The sequence below is a fragment of the Schistocerca americana genome, chromosome 3, assembly GCF_021461395.2.
Source record: "Schistocerca americana isolate TAMUIC-IGC-003095 chromosome 3, iqSchAmer2.1, whole genome shotgun sequence".
NCBI lineage: Eukaryota > Metazoa > Arthropoda > Insecta > Orthoptera > Acrididae > Schistocerca > Schistocerca americana.
The window spans coordinates 709,906,117-709,914,193 of NC_060121.1; positions in this window are offsets into that span (position 1 = coordinate 709,906,117).

Here is an 8,077-nt window from a genome sequence, read left to right on the forward strand (position 1 = left end):
TAACAGTTTCACTTAGTGTACCAGTGCCTGTTATTTGAGTCTTTAGATCTTCATAGACTTCACCGCTACAGCATAATGTGGTCTGATGTACCACTTTTTCACATGCGAACTTGTTTGTAGGTGGTTTCTTGTAGAAATATTCAGGGTATGGTCCATGGCAGTGAGGTGGTCAATCATAAATCTAAATGGGTTTACATGGGTCACACGTACATGCCACATAACCTACAACCTGATGTGATATTAACCCATTCTCTTTGTCAGTCTCGTGCTTTCCATGATTTTAACTCTTTTCAGTTTGTTTTTTCTCTTACCTTGGCAAGTTTCCCTTCACGAGGCCAATAGAGAAGCCTCTGCTTTGTCCTGTATTATCCACTGAGTGAAAACCTCTCTTTTTGTCTTTGAGTCCTCTATATTTTGACTGGTTTGATGTGAACACTATGAATTCATCTCCTGTACCAACCTCTTCATCTCAGAGCAGCACTTGCAACACATTTCCTCAATTACTTGCTGTATGTATTCCAGTCTCTGTCTTACTCTACAGTTTTACCCTCTACAGCATCCTCGAGTACCTTGCAGTTATTCCCTGTTGTCTTAGCAGATGCCCTATCAGAATATTGGGAAAAATCTCGTATGGAAACACAACGATATGTAAAATTATATTAAGTTTTTCTGTTGCTGTTTATATAAGCCTATAATCGGTGAAACGCCCGCTAAGTCATGAAAGGCTAACAGGTAATTAGGATTGTGGAAAGTTCCAAGGGATTTGCGGCCGGATTCATTTCACAATTGTAATTTATTATCATTTAGTTCACAAATACACTGTAATGTCCCTTTATATTCGATGAATTATTCTGATACGATTGTACCCTAGAATGATGTTTACTAATTGTCTATCTTCATACTCGCAGAATCCATGTGCAAAGTAGTTTCATACAATAGCTATGCCATGAGCACATAATTATTCTTTGTAGTACTCTCTCTGGTGCTTGTTAGGAAAAAAGCTTCTGAGATTGTCTTTGTGCCGATTAGCCTGAGCTTTGTTTGAAGAATTGTAATCTGAATATTGAGATTTATGACAAAAGATAACTCATACGTAATTGTAGAATTAAAAGGGAAATATATATATATATATATATATATATATATATATATATTGCTCCTTCATACGAAAGGTGTGTATTTGACATTTGAGAATTAATGATATTCATTGATAAATTGCGTAGTTGTTAATCAGAAGGGAACTTCCAAAGGACTGGATACGAAGCTGCATTTAATAATCCAAGAGCTCCATTACTTCTTTGGAAGGTTAAACTTCATCAAAGCCAAATATCCACTTGATCTGAGGTTTCCTGACTGATTATACAACGCTCCCAGAATTACGAGGGATTTTATTTGTACAGATTAGCAGACTGCCGCAAAGCACGAGCCTGCAGTAAAGAAGAATCATCGCCCAATTTCATTCTAACAAGTACAATTTCTGAATCATTTTGAGTGATTGAGTTATGATTGTGTTTCCTATTATGAATGATTGATTGCTCGAATGAATTGAGAACTACATAACTACATAATTACATAGATAGGAGGAAAAATTACAACACTTTTGAAAGAATTAAATTTGCTTCACGGCTCAAGGCCTCCAAACAAATGCTTTAGAATAAGTTCAATTTTGAAAAGACATGACACACAGTTGAATTTATGGGTAAGATAAATTGTATACATATATGAGATCGGCATGCGGAGCGGCTGATGGTTGCCGGATTAAATCTTCAAAATTCCAAATATACTATGATGATTACTGAAGGCAGAAGGCCACAATGTTTTAAGATGCTAACAAGGCTGATGTCCCACAAGATGAACAGTAAGAGATAAACAAATGCAATATGATGGCTGAAGACCTCAAGGTTAAAGTCTGCAAATTAAGGAAATATAAATTGCAACAACCGGTAAAACAATATATTAAGTTTAAAAATATCCTTTTTGCAACACCAACTGCGGAAAGCCCACAAGAACTTGTAAAATCTTACGGATAAAATTACAATAATCTTTCAAGAGCACGAGGCGATAATGTTTGGACTTGAAGGACACTCTGAGAACATGATTCCAGGGCTGAAGGCCCACTACTAACCTTGCCAAATTAAAAATATAAAATGCAGTTAAATTACATTAAGACTGCCAGAAGGGTAATTAAGAGAACGGCACTCATGAGTCTCCAGTGGATCGGTCTGCCTTCATTCACTTAGGCGAGAAAGGTGGTGAGTCCAACTACACTTAATTTGTGCGAACCCAAGCAAGGGACAGTCACAGACCTACCGACCAACCGCTTACTTGTCATGACGGAGTACATGAGAACTCAAACACAAAAGGTTACGAATGTGATAATCCACAATGATGTTTGTATTAGCTGCCAAAATTAGACACCATGTTGGACAGGCGAGGAAGGGGCGCTGACTGACATTACGTTAGGGGCCAGGGCAGGTAAACACAACACTAACGGCCACAAGGCAGAATTCCGCTGGTGCACTCCAATTGTAGTCAACCAATATAGTTAACTGCACTGCATGCCGGCTAAATTTCATTAATAGAAACACTCGGTGTTGCTCACAGAAAAACCTACCCAACAGCGACCACCGAAACGAACCACCATAACATGACTGGATGTAGATGAAATCACTACTCAACTTTAACGTCCTGGGTCGGTGAACCACGAAGCTCGTAGTGATCCGACAGCTCCACACATGCTCTGACACTGCGCAGGCACTGGCAGCGGGCCCATCTGACTGCGCCATGCGGGGATAACTTCCCTGGTTCGCAGCAACCGACCGACCACGTCAGAATGCCGACAACATCTAAAATAGTCGTTAGTGGACATAACGCCAATACACACACAACTTGACAAACACTGCACGAAGACCTGAACGATACTCAACAGTAACTAAGCATGCACAAAGACACATCGGTAGTCGATGCACACATACAAAGCCGACTCATGATCGATCGGCGAGCCAAAACGCGTCGTCCAGTAGGACGACCGACCGACGATCCAGCAAGACCATGGCCCGGCTCAAATGATGTGTGGCGGCAACGGTAGGGCGAGCCATGTCGACGCAGACCTCACTGCTGCTCCAACCCGACTGTACTAGTGCCACATTGCAATTCCCCGACTGGCAGGTCCGGACTGCGATCCAGACGCGTTCACACTGACTGGCACCCCGAAGTCGCGACCCGAACTCCTTTCAGACCCGAACTGGCTTACAACAGACAACGACCGGGAAGTAATAGCAGTCGAGCAAAGATACTACGAGTGGAAGTACGTTAAAACAGGGTGTAAATACATGATGGCAGGAACACGAGCCACGCACGGCTCAATCCTCTGACAGTCTTTTCCAGCTCACTTTCAAACCATACCCTTTGCCCATTAGACTTGTTATGTAGCAAATTATTACGAATTGTGTACTTGTATTGAAAGCCTAGCTTAATGTAGAGCAGGGAGGAGAGTAGATTTTGTTTCCCACACAGGCACAGCTGACACTCTCTACTGGGCCGAGAGAGCCGTGTACTTGTTTAACACTGCGTGTAATAAGTTACACATACTCTCTATGAACCTGGAGAACTTCTATTAAACCGTAATAGATCTTTTTCATACTTAGTATACCAAGTTCAATGGATAACACAACCATACTGTTAAAATTTCGAATTAATAATTTCAATATTTTCGGTGATATAAATTTTTACCTAAACCACATAACAACCATAGTAGCATTGTGAAACAGAGTTAGGGACTCTAATGTATTCATTTATAGTAGCAATTAAAATTAGAAGCAGCGCTAGGTTCATATAATCCAATTTTCTGAAATTTTCTTTAGTTTTACTACCACAGATTTCTGACATAATTAAAGTACACTGGAAATTTATTATTTCATAATGTTTTAGTTGTGTCAGTATTTTGGAGAGAATAAGAGAGACAGTAGTGGACATACATAAAATGAGAAGGTGATGCCTTGTTAACACTCTGTAAATCTATGCTTGAGAATTTTTGTTGAGGAATGGGGGAATTTGTGACGTGTTTCCAAGTGAGCTTCATAGTGTAAAAGACAGCCAGAAGCGGAGTTGTGTATTAAATTTATTAGTAATTTATTTTGTGGAAAGGAAACGTATTTTCTTTTCATTTAATTTAATTTCATTATAATTTATTTATTTTTCGAATTACGAAAAGTCTAGCCCAAATTACTTGTAGTAATCTTATTGTGCGACATTAGAAATACCGCGGATATGGAAGTGCTCAAGGTGATCCGAGTGGCTGCTTAACATACTAGCCAATAGGAATTCAGCATTTCTCGTGCATTTGAATAGTGTTTTGTGCCTGAGATCCATGAGTCGATGGAGACACTCGGGAGCTGTCTTCTGGTAAGCACATACATTAAGCCGTGCTGAGCAAATTTGTACCGAAACGAAAAAATTCGCGCGTTTGATTGGTTCTCGTGTCGTTGAAGAAAAGCGACTACAGTGCTGTGTATTTCAAAAATTTGAGCGTTGTGAGTGGGTTATTTTAAGTGATATTCGCGTGTCAACATTTCATGTCGTCCATAAACTCCATGTGGCGTGTTTCTTCGACATAGCGAGACGTTATGTCGAGCACTTCTTTACATGAAGTCTATTGAAGGACTGAAATTATTAACTCGCAAGTAGTCGTGGGTCAGTGACTGTTTAGGACGTTCAAAATATCGTTTCGGTCTGCATATCTTCTGGTTGCTTTCGAGTGTGAACTTGTAACAGAGACAATCAGCCACATTGCATAGCCGATGTTAAGATAATAAATGATGATGATAATGATGAGGTCCCAGACTCTGAGGAGCGTAGGGGACAATGTGGGAGACCTGCACTGCCATACTAGGCAAGGTCCTAGCAGAGGTGGTATGCCATTGCTTCCCTCCAGCCGTAATGAGAATGACTGGTGATGATGAAGACTACACAACAACACCCAGTCATCTCGAGGCAGGGAAATCCCGGACCCCACCTGGAATCGAACCCAGAACCCCATGCGTGGGAAGCGATAACACTACCACAAGACCACGAGCTGCGGACAAGATATTAAATATGCACTTTGTATCCACTTTCTGCGTTATAAAGACTGTAAACCAATTAAAGGACATTTTAGACACATGGTTTCAAATGAGTCATATGAGAATCCCGGACTCTCGATGGTTTCACTAACTTTCCGATACTGCCCATGGACTAGAGTTATGTGGGCTTTGCGTGGTAGATATTTAGTCCATTTTTCGTCAACACCGCTTTTTTCGACTAAACCACTATCTACCATTGCAGAGTTAAGGGGCAAGATGAACCCTATACAGATAGGAGGACTGATTGTATAGTGGATACTGTAAGAATAAGCCGCCCCACCACAGACTGTTCATTCCATTAAGCAGATCCTGTAACTCTCCTTCACTTTCACCGAGGACAGTAACGTTATTAGCGAATATTTTCATTGCTATCCTTTCACCATGAATTTTAATTCCACCCCTGAACCTTTGTTTTATTTCCGCTATTGCTTCTCCAGTGCATAAATTGAAGAGTATGGGCGAAAGACTGTCTTCCATTATTTTTAATCCGAACACTTCGCTCTTGGTCTTACACTCTTATTATTTCCTCTTGGTTCTTGCACATGATGTATATTATCCGTCTTTCCCAATAGCTTACCCTTTTTTCCGCAGAATTTCGAACATCTTACACCATTTCACACTGGCGAATTCTTCTTCCCGGTCGACAAATCCTACCACCGTTTTTTGAATTTTCTTAGTCTTCGATCCTTTATCAACCACATCATAATTCCCTCTGTGCGCCTTTACCTTTCCTAATGCCAAACTGATGTCATCTTTAAAATGTTTATTTGATACAACAAATGGCCTTCAAGTCCAGTCAATAAACAATAAAATTTTTAAATGGTTCTGTAACTAGGTTCCAACTTCGAACTGTTGCTTATTCTTGTGTACGTTAATAACCTCTCGTCTGTTGCATTGCTACATGGTCAGTTTGTTTTGTTCACAGATAATACAAACATCGAATTAGTAGCAAGTCAAGTACAGATTTACAAATCGCAGCTAAACACTTTTTCATTGAGATTAATGAATGGTTTACAGCTAATTGACTGTCATTAAACTTTGAAAAGATCCACTGTGTGCAGTCCAGAACCTGCAAGAAATTTCCTTTCCAGCATGTGTGTAACATATGAAGACATGCAGCTCAAAGAGGTTGACAGTGACAAATTTCTTGGATTACAGCTTGATAATAATTTCAGTTTGGAAGAGCATACAACAGAATCATTGGTCGTCTAAACAAGTCTGTATTTGGAGTGACAACATGTAAGACGTAGGAGATATAAATATAAAATGCCTGCATACTTTCATTCTGTTATGTCATACAGGATCTTATTCTGTGGTAACCTGCAAAACTGAGAAAAAGCTTTTAGCGTGCAAAAGCGTGTATTAAGACTCACTTGTGGAGTAAATTCAAGAAATCACATATATACATGTTCAAATAACTTTGTATTCTAACCACTGTTTCTGAGTATATTTGCACCTTAATTAAATTTTTTGCAAGTAATATATTTGTACTTCCAACCAACAGCTCAATATGTAGTATCAATACTATGTATAAGAATAGTCTATATAAAGGCTTAAAATCACTTATCTTGGTTCAAAAAGGGATCCAAAATTCAGGAATGCACATTTCCAGTAAACTGTCAACAACCATTAAAAACTTGGATTCAGTTGAAGCACAGCTTAAACGGAGTTTGAAAGATCTTTTGATAGACAACTCCTTCTACTCTTTAGATGAATACCTTAAGAGGGATTATCAGACCAAGTTGAATAGAAATGACAGTTAGATTTCAGTTCCGACAGCACTTGATCACATCAGTCAAGGTTAGATTTTTTGTGTGTGACAAATTTATTAAAACTGCATAACTAAGTTTCGTTCTGACAGTGTATTAATTCTGTAAATATTAACAGTTCCAGATTGCCATAATGTACTCACCTCTTTTGACAATCTCCTGAGGAATGATCAGGGTAGTGAGTTTTAATCTCAAATCTTTTATATATTTTGTGCTATATGTTCTAACTTGTTCCACACCCACAAGTATCATTTCAATTTTGGATCTATGGAATGAAAACTGAATCCAATCTAATCAGATATCCAGTAGCACAGACCACAAGGTACTTCCACTTTGGTGCTTTTATCATACTCTAGTGCATTTATGTTGATGTTACAAGACATCATTTTTCATTCTGACAAGGTTCTGTGTTATGAATCAAAATCTTATTACATGTCTTTAGTTTTACTCTCACTGGTATCATATCTCTTGTTTGCCCTTGAAGTTACTGTGTAGATAAGAAGATGAATATTGTCATGGTACGTATAATTTTGGAGATAATGTTAGATGATATGGCAATGGTTTTTGCCTCCAGTTGTTGTTATTGATGTATCACATACACACACACACACACACACAGATATATCTTATATACTGTGTTGCACAAAGCACTTATAGAATAGAAAAGACTGTAAGTTGCCTACCATATGAATTGTTCTTTGGTGTCTGTCCTACTTTTCACGATATACTGTTTCTTTGAATTTCTTATAAGTATTTACGTGGTATGATTTTAGATGGACATGGTTCTCTGTTATGAATCAATAGCTTATTACATATTCTGTATTCACTATTATAGGTTGTTTGTACTACCTTGTAATATACACTGGTTTTCTGGCTTACATTCAAGTGTTACTGCCGTTTGTCACTAGTCTCCCCCACTGTAAGAGATACTGGTGGCTTGTCTTGCATATATATATATATATATATATATATATATATATATATATATATATATATATATATATATGTTGTTATGATATGTCATTTCGATACAGTTCTGTGTCATGAATCAATATTTCACTACGTATTCAGTATTCACTCTCATTGAGGTGTTGTCTTCAGTTCATTGCTATTACCATTGAATATTTATATTTACACGAAGTACATTACAACCGTCAAACACCACACGACCAATGTAACACTTGTTGC